General features: G+C 39.1%; 1 protein-coding gene across 2 annotated transcripts in view; it reads right to left on the bottom strand.

Annotated features, from left to right (window-relative positions):
- CSRNP3 (cysteine and serine rich nuclear protein 3) overlaps positions 1-21322 on the bottom strand; it is a 116222-nt gene that overhangs the window by 41144 nt on the left and 53756 nt on the right. Inside the window, exon 1 of one of the 2 annotated variants that reach the window (XM_075609184.1) lies at positions 12101-12408. The exons of the other annotated variant lie outside the window; for it this stretch is intronic. The gene's annotated coding sequence lies outside the window, so the exon portion shown is untranslated. Of the gene's footprint in view, positions 1-12100; positions 12409-21322 lie in introns of those variants that run through there. 2 annotated transcript variants of the gene reach the window in all.

Consider the following 21322-nt stretch of genomic DNA (forward strand, 5'->3'; position numbering starts at 1 on the left):
TTTCCTATGTTAATATTATATTGGTTACACAACTTAAATCATCGAAATCCCTAGTTCCTCCAGATAAACATTTGGGAAAATATAGCCAATATAAGAGAAGAATCTCTGAAGAAGAGATTTGCTTATTCAAAAACTCATGTAAAACTACAGAGGGACATACAGTATCTTACAATTAGACATACACAATCTCAGCAAGCTCAAAACCCAGACCCACAGCACTATACAGCCGAACCCTGTTATAGCGCGATCCACTACAATGCGGAACGCTTATAATGCAGTCTGAGCGTGGCTCCCGTTTTTAAAAAGCTAAGCTGCATTTAAATTTTTCAATGCTTTATTGCTAATGGACACACACGGAGACACACACACACACACACACACCCACACACACCCACACACACACTCTTACTCTATAGCGTTTTACAGAGTTCTTGGAAATGTTGCACTCCGGAAATTTTTGATCATTATCCAAACTCTTCTGTAGCCTCCCTAGTTCATAAAGGCTGATAGTTGGTTCATCTGTAGACCTGTATGACTCTTGAATTAAGGTGTTGAAGGTTCATAACAGAACATGTCCAGTTTAGTTCATATGTGGTTATTGTCAATGTAACTAATCGTTAGAAGCTCTAATATATATATATATATATATATATATATATATATATATATATATATATATATATATCCCCCAATGAAATAGCTGACATTTTGCAGCCAAAATCACTTTATCTCAGCTACTAGGAGTTGCTACCATCCTTCCTTGCAAAATGTTTTTTTTTTTATAAGTGATCAAAGCAGGTTCCATTTAGTGGGAAAACACACATACACAATTTTTTATTACTGGTTCGCCAGACCCAGCGGCACTTCCTGTCTTTCTCCCACCGGAGCCTCGTCCTGCTAACTACCCCAGCTCTCCCCCTCCAGCGAACATGGAACCCCTGATCGGGCGGCCATTCCCCCCCCCCCGTGATACCCGTTATAACGCAGTCGCATTATGTGGACCCCAAGCACAGCGTTATAACGCGGTTCAGCTATATATGTATATATTTATGTGTCAATTGGAATGCTACTTGGAAAATGACCTCAAATATACAGCAGTAAACAAAGACACCCCATGTAACAGGGGACTTACCCTGTTCAGAAAACTTGCCTCTAATCCAGCAGTGTGCTGGTTAATTAACCAGCACCTGGCTGATTAGAGGTGTTAGAAAAAGCCTGCCTTTGAGACAGGAAGTGAGACTCCTTAGCTCACACCTGAGCTGAACTGGGAGACAGAGCAGAGATTCCTGAGTCGCACAATTGGGGAGACTGACCATTCTCTGGAAATGGAGCTGGAATCGCAACTCAATCCCAAAGAAGCTGAAATGGCGACTACGTTGAATGGGAAAAGTGCAGGAAGACAGCTTCAAGAACTGAGGGCTCAAATGGCTGTTATAGGGCGCTGTGATGATACCAGGAAATGGACATTTTGTGCTAAAGTGGAGCACATGGGAAGGATGGCGAGAGAGCGCGATTTGCATAGGCGCGCTGCGACTGTCGCCATACAGTCTGCCTACAAATAGAGGAGTGCCCGACACAGGGGAAAGCTCAGGACCACATGGTCAGTAGAAAAACTGTACTTGGGAAAAGTTCTCCTTGAACGACTCAAACACCTTCTGGAGGAGACACTACTAAACTGGAGGAAGGGCTCCAATCCCAGAAGGACTGAGGGTTCTCCTCCATCCACTCTCATTCAAGTCACAGAGATATCTCGAGTGAGAGTGGAAGGATGGGCTTTGGCCGTGGCAAGCCCGAGCTTCCCACAAACAGGGGAGGTATGTAACAGGGGACTTACCCTGTTCAGAAAACTTGCCTCTAATCCAGCAGTGTGCTGGTTAATTAACCAGCACCTGGCTGATTAGAGGTGTTAGAAAAAGCCTGCCTTTGATACAGGAAGTGAGACTCCTTAGCTCACACCTGAGCTGAACTAGGAGACAGAGCAGAGATTCCTGAGTCGCACAATTGGGGAGACTGACCAGAGGAACTGCTGTCTTGAGCTGCAGAAGGACTGGACTGTATGCTGATAGCAAGACAAGGGGACCAGACCTCAAAACCTGGACAGACATTTCTGTAGCACACAAAGGTGCTTACCCAGGAGAGCAGAGAGGACTTCCCCTACAGCTTCAGGAGAACAGATAAGACTTTCTTTTGGAACTGTAATGTTGTTTTTATTTTGGGGCTGGTAAATAGCTTAGCTAACCAACCCAGTCAGAGAGGGCTGAGCTACATGTGTAGATAGTCTCCAAAGCAGAGATAGGTTTTTTGTTTGGCTTATTTTCATATATTTTTGCTGTGTTTAAAGCGACAGGCACAATGAAGCCTTTTTTAATTTCACCTTAAAACAGTCTCCATTGTGTACCTCTGCACATGTCCTCCTACATATGGTGTCAGAAGTTTGGGATGAGAGGTGGCCTTTGAAGTTAAAAGGGCCCGGAGATTGCCTGTGGAATTTTTTTTGTGCTTTTTGCCTACAAACAGCCTGAGCAACATAAACAATCACATGCAGCAGAGATCAGAGTTAAAGCGACACACCCAGGCAGGAAATCTACACTGCACTGAAACTCACAAAACCACAGATGGACTGTTTTTCCCAATCCCAAGAGGAGAGAGAGACTGCTGAAGCAGGTAAACCTTATTTGCCTATCACAATAAAGTGTAATATGGTCATTGAAATAGGGGTTTTGTCTTCCAGCCGTAGTCAGGGTTCAAGAAGTGAGTTAGCCCTTAAAAGGGATAGGTGTTTGTTGTTTTCAAATGTTTCGCTGAAGCAGTGAATACAGATGGTGACCACCGAGCGGTACTGATTCTGCAAATAAAGGTTGCCACACCGCATAGGACTACCAGCTGTGAATGGAATATATGCAGAAAAGTGTGAAAATTGATGCAAGACTGTGCTGAAGCAGGGGAATTTTCAGCAAACAAATGCTGAGTGTAAAATTGCCCTACCGGGGAAAAAGGGATTGCTGAACTGTGTAAAAGGTATCCCAAAGCCAATTGCTGAGTGTTAAGTCACCCTGCCGGGAGTGAAAGAAATATTCCACTGCAAAGAAATAGAACCCTGGGAATTTAAAATGGCCACCCAGCTGAAGTCAAATACAGACTCTGTAAAAATAGGGAAGAAAATTTGTTCCTGGTATAAAGAACCCCACCACACGGAGCAGTGTCCCTTCAGGCCTTATTCAGACGATGAGAATAAATGCGTGCACAGCAATGCTAATGTTGTAAAACTTACCCAAGGGAAGAAAAAGTCTACAGAGAGGCCTGTGAGAGCTATGACCCCTCAAAGCAAAATATGCCCACCTGTAGGACTACCACCATTTGGGGTTCTAACAAATACAGTGGCAACAGCTGCAATAGTGCCTCCTGAGGTCAGGAAGAAAAGTACACCTGATAGCCCCAAAATGGAGGATAAGATGCAGCGTTCCTGTAATGAACCCTACCCCACGGAAGAGTGGCCCTTCCAGTCCGATGTGGAGGAAGACATCTCTTATGGGGAACCCAAACCGAGTCACACCCACAAAACACCCCAAGAATGGTGGGGGTGCCTGAACTCGGTACGAACCGGAAAGACCGCTCCCTATGATGACAAATATGATCGGCAGGAGAAAGAGCGAGAGCACCGGATCACCAGAGAGGGCTGAGCTACATGTGTAGATAGTCTCCAAAGCAGAGATAGGTTTTTTGTTTGGCTTATTTTCATATATTTTTGCTGTGTTTAAAGCAACAGGCACAATAAAGCCTTGTTTTAATTTCACCTTAAAACAGTCTCCATTGTGTACCTCTGCACATGTCCTCCTACACCCCAATGCACATTCAGTGTTACAAATAATTTAATTAATTTCTATATGTTTTTTCTGTGTTTTTTTGGCTCATAATTATAGATCCTTTAGTTCAATCCTTTGCCCCCCAAAATGTCAAGCCCTGCAACCCCATCAGGGTATAAAGCCTATCAGGTCCTCCTCTAACAATTGTATACTCTGTTTTTTGTATTTCTTCCACTGCATCGAGAAAAGAGGAAACAAAGCAATAATATAGCCGATAGCATGGCATGCATGACATATGCAGTGACTAAAGGGTTCAAATTTAGAAGCACTATATGTGTTATGTGTGGAGTTAAACTGGTTAAAGACTAAAAGTGCCCTAATAATTATAGTGAAAAAAAATATTTAAAAAAATGAAGTGCAAGTAAAAATATGCACCTGTCATGCTTATTGCTACATCAAAGGTCATCACCACCTTTCTCCTGTAGGACCTGCAGGTAGGGCCTATGGTCTATCTTGAGATGGTTTCAGGATTGAAATGTTTTGGCAAAGGGATTGAACTAAATGATCCATATTTATGAGAAGAAAAAACACAAAAAAATATAGAAATGAATTAAATAAATTATCATATTGGAGGTGCACTGTTTTTTTTTTTGTACATCTGTACATAACTCTCAATTTGTTTCACCAAGAGATAACAAACCTTAAAATAATCCTATGTCTAGATCTAATACAGCTAGTGTCTTATTACTTATTATTTTATACCATATCAATAACATTTTAATCACATTGATGGTTCAAGGACAAAAATGCTGAGATCACAAAATGTTTGCGTCCTATACCAAAAAAGACCATAATTACCATTAATGGCAACACAAAACCCATTAATTCCAAGAACAAATATTAATGAAAGAAATAGAAGACTGAAAAGAGGGGCTGGGTATAAATACCCTCAATCAATATTGTTAGAATTAGGGATGGACAAATCCACCTCATATCCGTTTCTTGGATTTTCTCGCCTTCCCCCCCCCCCCCCCCCCCTCCCTCAAATCCATTTTGCGGTGTAAAATACACAGACGGATTTGGTTGGTTTTAATCCATTCGGATTCATTAAAAAAACTCCATTTTATACAACCCAATGTCGGATTTGTAGAACCAATTGGATTCTAGAAATCCGTCCATGGGTTACGGAATATATAATGTATATTTGTATAATAAAAAATCTGGAAAATACGAATCGCACTTTTTGAGATTGATATGCTAAAATCCACGGATCAAAGGAGCCGGCCAATCCGCCCCAAAAAGTCCCCATCTCTACTTAGAATTGGGTTAACATGCAGGTAATCATACTGTACAATGTTCCCCTGTATCTCTGACTATGCATTACTCCACTTCACATTGCCATTGCATTTTAACTGTTTTAAACTTAAAGTATTACTCACTTGGACCTTTACAAATGCCTATAACTACAGCAGTATAATAACGAGAAACCAAAAAAGTGGTCATATTTTAAATGTATCAAGTCTCTCAATTGAATCTGTGTCTGACAGGGAGACTCGATATCCAAACTGAAAAGTAGGAGGAACTGAAAGCTCATTAATATGAGAGCCCAATACACCCCCAAAATATATTGCCACCATTCCAACACCATGAGAGGAATAAGATGTCATAGTATACTTTTTTTTTAAAATCAAAGTAACAGAGTTCATTTTAATACCCTAATTTCTCTTGTTCAAATTTTCCCTTCCTTGTTCTTTTTAACCCCTTTAGTGGAGGATGGTTTTCTAATGCACCACTAGTGTTAACAGAGGTGTGCTATAATTGTACTGGTTTATTTAAAAGAAAAACAATTATCAGAGAGAATGCACAGCATTTCAAAGGATTTCTTTTTATCAGTGCTTGTTAATAATTTACTGTACATTAGTTTTAAGATATGGTAGCAGCCTTTGACCTCTTTACAATTACATCACAAATAATATCATATACATCTTTGATAGTGGCAAGGAAATGAATTAATGTACTATTAGCAGCAAACAGTGGTCTTTGTTATATCTTGCAGGAGCCAATATTTATGCCAATCAATACCATGCCTCAGTTATTTTCTTTATTTGACAAATTCAAATATGTACACTTGATAATATAAATTATATTTCCATTATAAATAAGATGGGTCAGCCTTATAGAAGTCAATGTACCTTATCTGTTTATTTTTCATAGTTTAATGATCAAACATTATATTGTAGTATGCTAAAAATTGCACATTAATTCTATAAAGCATTGTGTGTTTGTAATCAATTATTTCACTGTTTAGGGCATTCTACAGAAACAAAAGAAGGGACTTTGCACACATGTAATTGTGTTTCACTTTGTTTCTTTTTTTTTTTTTACATTTTCCTCCACTATTAACGTCATTTAAATCAACTGGTCTGAATTGACATTAACTTTGTCCATGTATCAAATGTAAAAATGAATTTATATGAGTGGACCAAAAGCCTAAATATCAGGCTAAACTAAATGGCACTTGCATCAAATGTCACCTAGTTAGCCTGAAATTCTGGTTGTCCAAATCAACCTATAAAAGGTCATCCCCATCATTTTTCCCTCACTGCTGTGTTTAGGATGTTTTTTCTACATGCAAATGCAAGAAAATAAGCAACTGTTATAATGATAAGGGCAAGACCACTGTAAATATTCCACATGTTAATGAGACTCTTGAAATATACATTCGGATAGAATTTGGTGCCATTTTACACAATAAACGGCTCAATTTGCTAATCTTACAAATAGCATTGTAGTAAAGTGTACACAACACAATGTAACTTTCCCTGCTTCTTCACATATTCATCAGTACACAAACTGGGGGGGAGGCGTGACTGATTTTAGGGGGGGCGCGGCGGTTACAGAGGCCCCGTGCTATTCAGCGTGGAGGCCTCTGTAAATTCACTTACCCGGCCTCGCGGCCACGCATCTCCATGGCGACGGGCGTCAAATGGCGCCGCATTCAAGGTAAGGGAGGGGCGCGACCCAGGGGCAGAGCAGGCAGGGGGGGTGCAGTCAAGGATGTTTGCCCACCCCTGTTCTAGTTTATGGTCCAGCAAATAAAATGTATTTGATTTAATAAGGGTATTACCCTTTTTGTAGAGTTACTGCAGTGTTTTTCTGGACCATGTTGTGACCTAATTTATTGGAGTTATTTCAGCAGAGAACAGCTTGATAAATTATATAAAATAAAGATAGCGGGTAAAAATGCTGTAACGGATTATGCCAGCCAGAAAAGTCTACTTCATTACAAGAATAGTCAGACATGGAAACAAACCAGGATTTAGAAAGCAGTTATTGGCTACTACCATCATTGATAATCATCTAAGGACCCTATTCTATACTCGCAAATGCAACCATTCCGGTCATTTTCGGGCAGAAATCCCCATTGACCGTAATGGGAATTTTCATCGAAAAGTGGACCAAGGGGATATGACGGATTTAGAATGACCCCCTAATTGTTTGAACTTTATGTATTCGTTATTTAATGGAATAGATGTGTGAAATAGTCCCTTAACTGGCCCCTATACTGAATAATCTTAATCGCATACTTTTCTATTCAAATTGGCCTTAACTTGTAATTTACATAAAAAATGTCTATTGTAAGCATTTTATTCACATTGCACACAGTGTTCTCCTTGTAATAATATGCTGCATGTATTTTACCGCCCAAACGTAATTGCTGAACGGCTTGATGGTAGAATAAGAATGAATAATAACAGAAGCATCAATTAGGGAACAAAACTGGGCAGTCTACTTTGATCTACCATCATTCTTTATGACCAACATTTTTGTTCATGTGCCTCTTGTTTTATCTGCTATGTTCACTCTCTGGTTGGTCCTATTTGTGCAATACATGTTACTATTACAAATGACTATTTTCTATACTATAAACATGGGCATTTTAGCTATTCACCATAGCTATGGACATTTTCCAAGAAGATAAAAGTAAATAATTCCATTTAATAAACCTATTTTCCTCGGAATCCATGGCACATCTAGATGTGAAAATGCCATCCCATGAAAATGTTTGCCTTAACAGGTATTTTTTAATATATATTTTGATTTTCATTCACTAATATATATTATATATAATATATATTATATTTAATATGTATTGCAGCAGAGATTTTCCATGGGCATTAATTTGCCAATGTCTTTACATTTTATCCTTGAGAATTAAATCAATCCACCCATCTTTTTTTTAATAGTATTGACAGGACAGTATATGCAGCAGTATACAAATGAATACTATTAAATTAATGTCATTTAAAAAAACAAACGTTTTTTTTCTGAAGAAATCTCACCTCAATATATGCAGTGATTACAACAGTTATCTTCCCTAGAACTGATTTGACTATAAAAGGCACCCCTTCAAAATATAACATGAAACTACTTGTATTGCTGAATAAACACAATTACTTTGGCATTTTACAAGTTAATACTTTGTTTATACATCACATTCACTGTAAAGACAATTTGCTATTAACCAGTAAATTCAAACCTCTACATGCTTCACAAAATGGAAGTGAAGGGGTTAATTGTGCCCTTACTTAATTAGCCAGGGACAAGGGTGTTTAGTTGGAGAAATCCATTGTATTGAAGACAATGCCTGGTTTGACCACAGCATGGGCTAAGCCCTTAGCAGAACCAAGTCATTTTTAGTACAGATTTTAAACCAAAAGGAACAGTCAGATTAAAAAAACAATCATCACACAGTTTCCATGTATAAGGTTAAATGATGTGGTTGTCCAAAATAATTTTCCAACTGCAGTATACACTGGAAAAATATTAGTAAATTTAAATTCGGGCTCAGCAAGTGCAGCTAGTAAACCAAACAGTGTTATCTAAACAAGAAAAGTCAACTCTGGGGCATATTCTGCTATGGTGAGCAGTACATTTGATTCTTATGGTAGGTACTGTAGCATGTTACATACATCACAATTGATCTGTGTTACATTTGGTTCACATATATTTTCTGTGGGCCTTTGTACTAAATACCAATAGCCTTCGACAAGCATTGTTACAAATTAGAAGCACTGTGTGTCTTATTGTTAAGTTTACTGGTTGCACGGTTAAACACGGTGTCTTTTAAAGCCTGGGATACATAAATGAATGAAAGTGACAATATCAATATTTTCTGTATACAAAAACAAACATAACAACAATCACAATTTAGTGATTGTGTATATATATATATATATATATATATATATATATATATATATATATATATATATATATATATATATATATATATATATATCTGACAGTGATATACTGCAAGCAGAATTTATCCTTATCTGAGAGCTTACAATGACATTTTGGTACATGAGATATTGATCCTTTTTTAATTACATCTATAATTTTAATCTATTCAGTAGATTCACAAAGATCTGCACATACATAATATTATACTAAACCTGCAAAACACAACATTGTCCTGCACATTGGAATTCAAACAGGATGCTCTCATTTCCCCCACCCACTATGTTTCACCAGATTTAGTCTGTGTTCATAAATTAAAATAATCTTTCAATAACTCTAGTCTCCCCTGGGGATTCGTTATATTTTTGACTATTATGGCTTTTGTGCAAGTCAATGTATTTCATATTAACAGTCAATATTAACAATTGTGACTATGATGAAAAATGTTACCTACAGTACATGTACCTAGTTATGATAAAGACCTGCAAATAAAATGGTATGATTAATTAGTGAATTAATTATTAATTATTTAAACAAAAATTGACTCAATTTTCAAACCGTCACTGTGATCAAAAACATACTATAAATATGCAAATATTGCCTAGTAACATCTCATTTTTTAAATCACATTAAGATTTTATTAAATATAGAAATGTCATAATGTTAACTTTTTTCACTGCCATACATAAGTATGACATATGAGTAGTTTAAAGAAAAAACCCATGGAATATGTGATTATAATAATATGCTCTAAGCATGATATTGCTGACATTAACAATCATACTGTACACTGAGTTAAAAAAACAGAGGAAAATATTGTGCATGAAAAACATTACAAAGTGCAATGTTGACAAGACTAATTTGATAACTATTATTTACATTTAGAGCTATAATTTTTACTTGATTAATTATATATATAAAAAAAAAGGCCTAGGAAATGGGTTATTTGTTGATTGTGACACCTTTTATTGCACCCAAATATAAATGTATAGATACATACTCGATGCACACTGGCTTTTGTGATCCTATATCTGGTGTCTAAATAACGTGCATTACCCTGTGCACAAGCCAGAAAGTAAGAGCTGTATCAATCAACACAATGAAAACATGGAGAATATAAATGATGATAACATTTTAAATATTTGAATCAATCCATTTGCAATTGAATTACAACATAATGGTCACTGCTTTTAATAAATCATTTACATGTTACATTTTACACTGACATTAAACACCAGCAAGCTACTGCAATGTTATTTGTAGTTTTTTTTGGCACTGCATTCACAGAAATATTTGTAATTGGGGCCATACCCAAGATCGTCCACATACAATCTATGGTTCATAAAGAAAAGAATCATTCCCCCCCTACAGCAAAGAACGCTGCAGCAGAACCCAGCATTTTTTCCATTCAGCTTTCCATCAGCCTACTAACCTTTGAGCTTTTTCTCTCCACCCCCCAGTCTCTGCAGTCAAAGCTACTGTGCTTGTCTCATTTGCATAAGGCCCGGCAAAGGCCTGCTAGTAACTGAAATGGGAAGTGGGTAAAGAATTGTACATCTCATGTAGATGTCTCACTAAATACCTGAATCACCAGGGAACATATCATTGTAATTAAAAATATAGCGGTTATGAAATGCTACCCTCCCTATGTTACATTGTCTACTTACTGACACATAACCTCTCTATAATTGAAATAGGCAGTGAACGCACTGCAATATTGAAATTAAATGAATACATTAAATAAGAATTCATCTATTAAGATTTGAAGAAGGAAAAATCTATTATTATTTTTGTAATCTAGGCCAACTAAATTGTTGTCTGGAGTATATTAGTTCATAGCTATATGAGGAATTACATTGAAAATATATATTTTACTTATAATTTCTTAATTATACCCACCACTGCACCTCGATGACTAATTTTTGAGACTTGCTTAACAAACAATTAATGCTAATGGTGGTTTATTTACATTCAAGTAAATCTCAAATACCTCTGTTTTACTAATTGCTTTCCAATTTAGATGAATTTGTGCCGTCAGCATTTGTAATGTAAATGAGCCTTAAGACAAACAAAAGCCATTTTAAAATTGTAATTGAAAACTGGCAGCCTAGCACCAAACTAAACACTGAATATGTTTGCAGAGATGCTGATGGGCAGGATAACAAAATGTCTGAGACCAATATAGCAGAGTCACTGGAAAAGCAAGATACAGTACAAGCATTTTCCCAATAGAAACAGAAATACTTATTAGAAAATACAACAAAATAATCTAGAAAATTAAACAGAGCAAACGTTAATTATCAGGTTAGAAAAATGATACAATATTATGCCAATATAATAGTGTATATAAGCAACTAAATTGTTATTTAATTATTCTTTTCAAGCTTGAAAACTGTAGTTTTCTTAGACGCAGATATTAGTAAAGAAAAATCCCTCTACAATTCGTTTGCAAATTTTCTTCCTGCACATTTACATACTGTTATCTTATTCATGTTATAGCTTTCAAAAAATCATATTATGGTCAAATTGTAATTTGGCATTAAACTATTAGATTGTAGTCACCCTAGTTTTGCTAATAAAGAGTTTAGAATTGCACAAATTAACACAATTATAATATTTAAACGGTATTACAAAAGTCTTGTAAAAGACAGAACATGTTTTGAAACAATTATTCTTAACAAAAAAAAAAATCATTAATACAGGTTATCAGGGATTTTACAGTAAAAATCATTGCATTATATTTACTCTCCTGAAATCATAAAACAAAGTAGCATGTGAATTGCGGTGGAATTTCCCGATAAGATGGCCAGCCTGTAATATATATATACTATAATAACACGTTAGCTAAAGATATACTACGTAGGCCATTTAAATCCACATGCTAGTATACCAATATGTGACTCAACATGTATTCATATGCATAATCCCGAATATAAAAATGAACACAACTGAGACATTGATACTCCGTATTTGTTAACATTGTGAAGGCATCAGACCGAAATATAAATTCAGTTCCCCCCTAAAATTCTTCATTAGCCCCCATAAGAACTGACCTGCTCAAACTGCTGTTTCCCAATCCATGCACTCTTGATATGCAGAAATTCTAATTAGAATCCAGTTTAAATTGATTAGCGTTTTTAAAGCACAGCATATTCATTGTTATCCGTTGTCTTCTTCATTCAAGTGAAACGTTTTTAAAATTTCCCAGCGCAGTGTTTTATAGCTGGTAACATATGCTTTATTGTTCACCGTCAAGAGCTCCAGTCTGCACAAAGACTCATTACCTACTGCTTGCTGAGCAGCTCCAGCCTTTACTGAGCTTGCCTGTATGATGATCACATGGGAGTCTTGTCTGAGAAAGCCAGGCATGCCACTGATTTCACTGTCTATGGATATTTTTATCAGCTAAATCCTAGCAAGAGGAAGGACTAACAAATCACCAAGCTGTTTGAAGTCATTAATCCACTACAAATCATGGAAAAGCCTCAAACAACATGTTTTTCTACTGAAGGAAAAATGTAATCTCTGATCTACTAAAGGAATTTCCAGTGTATAAGCAAAACAGTGGTATAAAAAAAAGTCAATAAAATCCTTGCATGCACAATTGTATGGGTGTTCTCTTGGACAGTATATATTGCAAATACTTTTTTAAACCACTGAAAAGGGCTGCTTTTAATGAAACCTGAGTACATGACATTGTTATTTTTCAGGAGCAATGACTTTGTTGAAGATCAGGGGCGGACGTACCATTGCAGCAGTTGCAAGAACCAGTGGCGCTGCAGCCTTAAGGGGCCTACTGCGCTGCCTTTCTCCATGGGTTGCCAGGTGTCCAGTATTGAACCGGACTGTCAAGTATTTGGAAACTATGTCCAGTAGAAAAATGAGCAGTTATACTGGACATGTATGTGTCTGGCATTACCTCTCTGGACGTAGTGACCTGACCGGCTTGGGGGCGACGGGATTTCCCCGAGCAGGGCTGTTGCTAGGGGGCTGGGCGGATTGCTTCAACCTGATTGGCTGCTGTACAATGCAGCCAATCAGGAGGGGGTGTCAGGAGCTTGGGAGAGGGGCCAAGAAGAGGAGGAAACAGCATGAAGCAGAGAGGTGAGAGTGTGTGCCGAGCGTGTCGCAATTTTCACCATCATTGTGTCCAATATTTTTGGAGAAGCCACCTGGCAACCCTATCTCCATTATGCTCCACGCTAAGAAATCTGGGGCAAGATTTTTCCGTGCTCAGCAGGTGTCAATCACCACCTAGCACTGAAATATTGCGCCCCAGAATCCTACATTCGGCGCATCCCGACAAGTGGATGGAAGTCAAAATGGGGGGAAAGGGATATTTTTTCACCAGGGGCCCCCCTTTCACTAGTTTTGCCATTGTTGAAGATAACCGCAATGAAAGTATAAAAAGCCTTGGTACACTTGCCATTATTTGACATTAAAGTTGCACCTCTTGCTTATCTAACCCAATATCCAATTATTTTTATGTACAGAAGTAGTGTATTAGAAAATAGAGCTTATATTTTGGTGAACGTTGTACAATTAATGCTGTTCATGACATACCAAAATATGTGCAGTCTGTCCCAGAAAGCTGACATTCTAATGCTTTGGCACCATCTTCCATAGAGGTTAAGTGGTGTGAGCAAGGTCACGCAGAGCTGATGCTGGGTTTTAAATCCGTTTCCCCCTCAAAGTTGTGTGCTCTTTTGAAAGCAAAGCACACTCTTTTCCCTTTATATAATATATTTTGAGCCTTTATTGAAACCGTTAAGGGATGTCGCTTAGATTTGATTCCCACTCATGCATTAATGTGTATGTCCCATTCATTAGGCCCTGCTGCAGTCTGGATGGGAGTTTTTGACTGTCAAGGTTGAGTTAACTAAGAGCTGATTCATGCGCCATCCCTCCTTTCTTCTAAGTATAATATGCAAAAACTGCACTATTTTTTTTAAAATACTAAATGTTATAGGTAAACAATGTAAACCAGTCTCTGCCAAGGGATCAAATGAGGAGCTGCTAATGTCAAATAGCGATAGAAAAAGCAGCAAGCAAAATAATAGGAAAGTGTTTGATTAATATTTTATTTACACAATGCCTTGCAGTGTAAACCATTAGGTCATATAAAATACAGTGGAATGATGATACAGAATACAATATTATGAGCAGTAGACTTAAAGTAAGAATAGTAAGCAGTGATTAAGGGGGATATTATTATTTTTTTTAACAAAACCCCACTGGACTTTGTTTCCTCTCTTACCCTGTAGCTATGAATAGATTTCATTGTTGACTTAAATACCAAGAACGGACACACCTGCTTTTTTTTTATTACTTGTAGCCATGTTGTGAATCTTCCAATATGCAATCTGCATATGCAATCTCATCTCCCTTTTCCCTATGAGATAGCATTAATTACCCTGATCACCAGAGATTTCATTTTCCGTCCAGCCTCTCTGTGTTTGTCTGGAAAAGACACCTACGTTGTTTGTGCCATTTAGTATTGGGACTTTTCAGAGAGCTCAGAAGAATTATATCCATCCAAACACTGTATTTTGTATTTTTTTAAGAATAGAAGGAACAACTCTTATGAAGAAGTTGTACCTTGCAAATATATGTCTCTGTCTACATCTACAGTATCTGTCTGTCTGTGTATCTACCTTATACTAATTGTAGGCTGTGGTTTATAGGTTTCTTCCTGCATGCTTTTAAATCGTTGCCAAGTTGTACATACCTTATCAGTTGTTCAAAAATATATCAACTGCTGTGCTGATATACAGGAAGAAAAGATTATTTCTCCGAGTCGAGGTGTACATAATTAAAGCAGCTGTCCCCCTGACATGACAGGTACGACTGTTCTGGTCATTACTTAAGCAGCCCTCTACTTCCTGAGATATGACATTTTAAATTCTTCTTGTCCTTGGAGGACAGAAATTGGCCTCCAGTTACCCAGTTATTCTAGGTATAATATGGCACGTAGATGCTTATGTAAACAAAGTGAAAGCATAGTTAAATACACACACACATATATATATATATATATATATAAATATGTGATATATATATACATATATATATATATATATATATATATATATATAAAACGGTTTTTCTGGCCCGGCCTGACCCACCCAATCTCACATTGGCCCCTGTGGTCTAACCGGTCCCCATTACAGTGTGGTAGTGTCTGGTGGTGCACCTGTTGGTAACAGGACTCCTGAGTCTCCCGCATGATGGTGTGTGGGGAGAACCCGTCCAGACAGGCAGCTGAGGTAGTGTGCTGAGTCCTACCTAGTTCCAGTGCAGCGCCTCCACCTCATCAGGGTCCCTTCGGTCACTTGGGGATGGTCCTGGCGAGGAACTCCTCGTGGTGCTCCTCTCTGTACATTCACTCCACACATGTACACGAGAGGGTTTGTGATTAAGAGCATCTTTATTGGTTGAGGTGGGCTAGCTGCCCCTCGCAGTAGCTTCTCTAGCCACTCATTGTCCCTCAGTGCTTCCCTTTGAAAGGTGTAATTCTCCTTTAATAGGGATTCCCTATCCCCGCCGGGATGTCTTTACCCTGTGCCAGGTCCCTGGACACAGTCTTCCTTCTCAGCTACTATAACATAACTCAGGACTCAGATAGAACTACAGAACTTAGCAGAACTCAGGACAGGACCAACTTTTAGACACAGTGCTGTACCTTATGTACACTCTGGAAGCTGACACACCTCTGACATCACTAACCATGGAATCAGAGCATGTGACCACTCCCATCCATACACTGGGCACCCCACCAGGGTGTGAGGGCAAACCTCCATAATTACTGCTGGCATGCCCACAACTTACCAGGCCTTACTGTCAGCAGGAGAGATGACTGTAGCCATTTTACATGACCGCTACATATATATATATAAATAGAGGTATCAGTACCGTGTTAGCCGAGCTTCAATAATCAAAAAATAAATAGATGATACCGTTCTGTGGCTAACGAAATGCTTTTATTTGTGCGAGCTTTCGAGATACACTGATCTCTTCTTCCGGCGATGTTACAATGAATGAAGCAAGGATAACTTAAAAACAGTGTCTCTTGGAATGTTATCTGTGCTTGTCCTTCCCCCGGTGTGGATGTGTACAAACTCTCACATTTCCACACCCACCCACACCATTTATATCCCTCTCACTCCACACACACCTTGTGTAGAGCACTGTTTATACTGTGGGCTCTCCATTCATTTTTATTCACACTGATACACATACACACTCTTTCTTCACTTGCTTTCAGTTACCCTTTGACACCTCTAGCCATATAACACATCCACACCGGGGGAAGGACAAGCACAGATAACATTCCAAGAGACACTGTTTTTAAGTTATCCTTGCTTCATTCATTGTAACATCGCCGGAAGAAGAGATCAGTGTATTTCGAAAGCTCGCACAAATAAAAGCATTTCGTTAGCCACAGAACGGTATCATCTATTTATTTTTTGATTATATAAATAGATATAGCTGTGTATTCCATTTAAGTCTTTCCTTTTACAGTATTTTTTTCTGCTTGCTTAACAATAAGAATCCATGCTGGGTATTCATTCTATATTTCGTCAATTTACTGACAAACCAACTGTATGTATAAATTACATACAATTGCTCAGATAGATTATATATTTATTTTGTCTCATTTTCTCTCTCTTGCCAATATATATATATATATATATATATATATATATATATATATATCTGTATATACTTGTATATATACATACAGATAAGAAATGGAAGAACAAAGAGCATTGAAGACACTGCTTTTAGGATGTCCAGATAAATATATATGAATATCAGGACAGTACCCTTATTATAGGTTTAGAACAGTAATGGGGACGCGCATGCGTGGCGCTGAGTGGAATGTCTGTGTTAGAGACAGGTTTCCGACATAGGTGGACTGAGCGGCTAGATTTAACAGCCTAGGGACGAGCAGACGAACCCTAAACTACTGATCCAGAGTGGGAAGACCACCCCAATAACCCCCAAATACAGAAAGACTCCCTAAGAGGGTGAACATCAATATTTTAAAAGAAAAGCATTCTCAACGGGATCCAAGGATGGCAGCTGGCGGCCACATAACGACTGAGAATCAGAGTCAGGGCAGGAGTCGCAGAACTCCACTAAAAAAAAGACATAAAATACCTTTTTAGCTAGCTAAAATCTCTGGTCCATGCCATGGACTGATGCCCCAGCACTCCGCTGCAAGCCACTAACCGAAGATAGAGCTTGGGATATAATTTTAAGGCTATATTTCAAGACCAAGGAGGCCCTGCTCTGGCGAAAGGATTTATCTGGGCGTTTGGTCGCAAAGGGCTGCAACAGAGGAAAATAAACTGTATGTGGAAGAGAACAGTGTTCTTATAATATTATTAAACAGTTTTTTACAATGATACTTAGCTTAGGAGTTTGAGCTAAGTTTGAGTCTTTTTCTTTTAATTTTATTAAAACGTTATTATGCCATGTTTTTTATGTACTCCTTCATTAAGGTGCAGTTCTCCATTTGCTGAGGACTGCAGAAGGACTCTTCAAATTCAAACAGAGACTCTTTAGCTAAGTATTATTGTAAAAAAACTGTTTAATAATATTATAAGAACACTGTTCTCTTCCACATACAGTTTCTTTTCCTCTGTTGCAGCCCTTTCGCTAAATCTTGTGAGGGGACCAGGAAATCCCCTAATCTGAACTGTGGCTGCAGGACTAATATTTTGGAATCCAACTGTTTTATTTCATTTTAATTACTTATATTATTTTTTATCTATTTATTATTCTTAGGTTCTTCTATTTTTATTGTTCATTGTGTCCTTTAAACTTTTATAAGTGGTTTTATAAGTATTTATTTATATATCCATTATTTGATCAAGTGTTTAGTGCTTCCTTCCACCACTGCATTCAGGCCCTGCTCTGGGTAACCCGAGATCAACAAACACATGTCTTTGAAAACACTCCTCTATAAGTTAACAAACACACAGATACCCAGCAAGCTCTCAGAAGTGTTCCTGGACCCTCCACTGACGCTTGAGCAGTGGCGGGATCCTTTGGGAAAAAGAGGTCCGATACCGTTGGGGGTTCCCTGCCGGATCTTTGTGATTGGCGAGAGACTCACCTCTGCCCTGGGGGCGATAAAGGAGGCATCCCCCTTTCTGGAGAGAGTGGGGATCACCCTGCCACTGAACCTGCAGATGCCAAGGATCGAGAATGGCAACGTGCTTTGAGCAAGAGACAGTCTGACGGATGGTCCCGAGGGCTGGCACCGACAGAGGAGGCCCACTGACAGGTTATATCAAGCACGTCTACATGCCCCAGGTCCAGGGGACTGCCTCTCTGAACTCCAAGGGGTGCCCCTTCAGCATCCTGTCATATGGGTGGTATCCTTTCTTACAGTGTTTTTGTATACCTTATAATTGGCACCCCACATAGCCCAAAAGTGCCATTATACAACTAACTCTCAAACCCCACCTCAACACCCTGAGGTCTAGCACTACTACATGATGCTAGAAAAGACAAGATTTAGAACTTTCAGAGCCCCTAGGGGCTCACACACTCAAAAGTGTCAGAAGGGTCTTCTTAAAACGTTGCACTTCACACGACAAAAAAAAACACAGAAAAAAGAGAATAGGTGCAAAACAGCGCTAGAAATAAATAAATAAATGTTCAGGCAGCCAGGTGAAAGACTGGTAGTACAACCAGTCAGGGGAACAAATGAAAAAAAGAGGTTTAACCGGCACCAAAAAAAGGGTAAATACCAGTCCTGTTATGACAGTCCAAATACAGTCCTTGGAATGATGAATGGTGATGATTCTCACCTCAGCAATGCATATATGAAAAAGAGAGAAAGAAAAAGAATAATGGTGCAGTAAATCAACACAGGAGGGGAAGGGAAGGGGGGGGGAAATGCACAGATATTAGCAACAAAAACAGCAAACAGAGCATACAAACATGAAACACAAGCACGGCCTAAAAAATAATACAAAGCTTATTTATTAGCGTGGACATGTGTATTAACCGCATCCGGAGGGGCAAAATTGCAACCCTACTTACGAAATGCTGGAAAGGTACAGGCAGATCTGCTGTAAGCAGCTGGGCTTTCAGGATGGCGACCGGAGCACTTGTGCTGGCGTCTACACGTGACTGGGGAATCAGGCGGATGACTCCGATGCCGAGGCCTCTGGGCGGACGTGACGTCACCCCCGTTGTGTACTCTCCACCGGCTCACAGGACTCCAGTCCTCCAGTCCTCATTTACAGCCGCAATGTCGCCGTACCTCGGTTAAAACACTTGTAGGAGACTGCAGAATTTCTCCTTTGAAACTGCAGACTGTACCACAATAAAAACACTCTAAAACTTGGAACTTCCCGACGCGTTTCGTACGCATGCGCGTACTTCTTCAAGGGAACCTTCTCCCTTGAAGAAGTACGCGCATGCGTACGAAACGCGTCGGGAAGTTCCAAGTTTTAGAGTGTTTTTATTGTGGTACAGTCTGCAGTTTCAAAGGAGAAATTCTGCAGTCTCCTACAAGTGTTTTAACCGAGGTACGGCGACATTGCGGCTGTAAATGAGGACTGGAGGACTGGAGTCCTGTGAGCCGGTGGAGAGTACACAACGGGGGTGACGTCACGTCCGCCCAGAGGCCTCGGCATCGGAGCCATCCGCCTGATTCCCCAGTCACGTGTAGACGCCAGCACAAGTGCTCCGGTCGCCATCCTGAAAGCCCAGCTGCTTACAGCAGATCTGCCTGTACCTTTCCAGCATTTCGTAAGTAGGGTTGCAATTTTGCCCCTCCGGATGCGGTTAATACACATGTCCACGCTAATAAATAAGCTTTGTATTATTTTTTAGGCCGTGCTTGTGTTTCATGTTTGTATGCTCTGTTTGCTGTTTTTGTTGCTAATATCTGTGCATTTCCCCCCCCCCTTCCCTTCCCCTCCTGTGTTGATTTACTGCACCATTATTCTTTTTCTTTCTCTCTTTTTGATATATGCATTGCTGAGGTGAGAATCATCACCATTCATCATTCCAAGGACTGTATTTGGACTGTCATAACAGGACTGGTATTTACCCTTTTTTTGGCGCCGGTTAAACCTCTTTTTTTCATTACTTCACACGACAGCCCCCTACAACAGATCACACTGTAACCTCCACACAAGAGCCTGAAAAGCCTAAGAGGGTCAAGATCACAGTTGACCAACAACATAGGGCCTGGAACAGGGGCTGCTTGATGGTTCCGTGACCACCTCTTACCAAATAACAACAAGCTAAAAAAACTAACTTTATTTAAAAAAAAAAAAAGAAACTGTCTACAATGTATAGTAAATAGATTCTAATGTTGAAATGTTGCGATGAAGGTTTGTAGGTTAATACCCTAGGATGTTTGGGTAAAAATTTGAATTGAGACGGCCACTCAGGCCTGCCTGTTTGTATTCTGGCCAGTCTCCCACTTGCCCACAGAGGAAGGCTATGCACTGGCCCCGCATTTTCACCCAGTTCACCCAGTTTTTATTTCAAAAAGCTAACAAGACAGATTCCATTCTGGCCTATAGACCCAAGAAGGTCAACACCTACACGGAATCCACAAACCCTCAAACCTAACAGAGATAGCCAAGGAATATCATAAATATTACTCCTCTCTACATGACAGGAAACAAGCAGCAAAAACCCCAAGCTACGCAAGGGACCTAGAAAAATATTTGCGTGAGTCGGGTCTTTCCACCCTGTGTGTAGGCGAACTGGAGTGCCTTAACGCCCACATCTCCTTGGAGGAGATACCAGTGGTGATAAAGTAGCTTAAACCTTCCAAGGCCCCAGATGGGTTCTCAAACTTGTATTTTAAGAACTTTGCACATTTTCTCATTCCACACTTGCTAAACCTCTTGAATATTAGAAGGGACAGAGTTCCTTAGCAGTATGGTACCGACCCATATCTTTCTCATTCCCAAAGCGAGAAAACATCTCACATATTTCCCAAGTTACCGGCCGATTTCCCTTATAAATGTGGGTTTAAAAATCTTTTCTAAAATATTAGTGAACTGATTAAACATAGTTCTGCCAAGTCTAGTCCACCCAGACCAGGTCGGTTTTGTCCCAGGCAGTCAAGCCACAGACAACAGCAGATGCGCAATAGGCCTTGTAGCCCTTGCAAAAAAGATCAAAGTCCCTGCACGCTTGCTCACTATCGACTCTGAAAAAGTGTTTGATCGGCTTGACTGGGAATACATGACAGGAACATCAATCACTTAGGCTTTCGAAATCTCGTTGTT

Source organism: Ascaphus truei, chromosome 7 (genome assembly GCF_040206685.1).
Source record: "Ascaphus truei isolate aAscTru1 chromosome 7, aAscTru1.hap1, whole genome shotgun sequence".
NCBI lineage: Eukaryota > Metazoa > Chordata > Amphibia > Anura > Ascaphidae > Ascaphus > Ascaphus truei.